Here is a 1,317-nt window from a genome sequence, read left to right as displayed (position 1 = left end):
CTGTTCATGAAACTTGATAATTATTACTGGATTTGCGTTCACGTACTCACGCAAATATACTCACCCTGGAGAAAAACGGAATGGTGAGCCTGGTTAGTTCTTTTTCCTAAATTTAATGATGTAAAACATTTCTTGTGGAAATTAATATTATGGGTGGTAAAGGCGGAGGTGGAAAATGCCCATATTCTAATACCTAGTACCTAATTGCCTGTGCAGCGATGTTAGGTACGAAGTATAGGCATTTTAAAATTTGGAAATTAACAACCCATAATATTTATTTGCACAAAAAATTGTATATCCCCTCGAAATCAGGAAAAAGGGGCGGGTCACGCCCACTTTTTCAGCTATCTCTGGGTGGGTGTGAGGTCGCAATTCTGCACTTGCTAAAAAAAAATTTTAAAACTAAATTTAGCATTCAACATTCTATACTAACCTTGATGTAAATACATTCAATATATATAATAGATATATACCGTAACTAGCTTATACCCGCGGGTTTTACAAATATGAAAAATAATTTAATGATGTTAGGTTTTATTTCTGTGCCCATTTCGTTAAAGCTCGTTATTTTTTAAGCGAGTTAAGGTATTTAGGCCGTTTACAACTTTGAAATTATAAAATCTCGTCTGCTCGCTAGGCATACGAAAGATATCAATCCTTCTAAGTATACCTTAAAATGGTTCCAGGTATACGACGTGTGAACGTGTAACCTTCTTGGAGGTGCCTCGGCGGGTTCTAATATTTCCAACTCAAATTTAGTAACCTGGCCTTGATAAAATACCACTTCTCATTACTGTAGCAAATTCCTCAAGAGAGCTTTAGATTATAAGGCCAAACCCGGCTCTCCCGGCACTTATAAAATAAATCTCCATAACAAATTTAAAATACTTCGACAGATTTTCTATCCTTCCAGGGATATGTATTAAGAAGATTTTAGTATGTATGCGAGGAGACATGCCTCCTTTTTTAATAACTCACATTTTTTCCATGAGCAATTGATACATTGTCGGCCGCTGTGGTGTAGTGGTAAGAAGTGCGCGCTTCCACTGCACAACACCTGGGTTCAAGCCCAGGTCAAAGCAACATCGCAAAAGAATATAGAAAAAAGGTTTTTTTTCTTAACAGCGGTCGTCCCTCGGCAGGTAATAGCAAACCTCCGAGTGTATTTCTGCCATGAAAAGAAGCTTCTCATAAAAATGCAATCGCAAACCTAGTTTGTAAAACTTTTGTTGGTATATATGTTAATGAAAATGCACACCAAATTGCTTAAATTGATGAGGAAGCCCGACATAGCGATACCGGATTAACTTGCTTTGT

The sequence above is a fragment of the Rhagoletis pomonella genome, unplaced genomic scaffold (assembly GCF_013731165.1).
Source record: "Rhagoletis pomonella isolate Grant_MI unplaced genomic scaffold, Rhpom_1.0 Rhpom_scaffold_00001, whole genome shotgun sequence".
Taxonomy (NCBI): Eukaryota; Metazoa; Arthropoda; class Insecta; order Diptera; family Tephritidae; genus Rhagoletis; species Rhagoletis pomonella.
Note: the sequence above shows the minus strand (reverse complement) of the source record.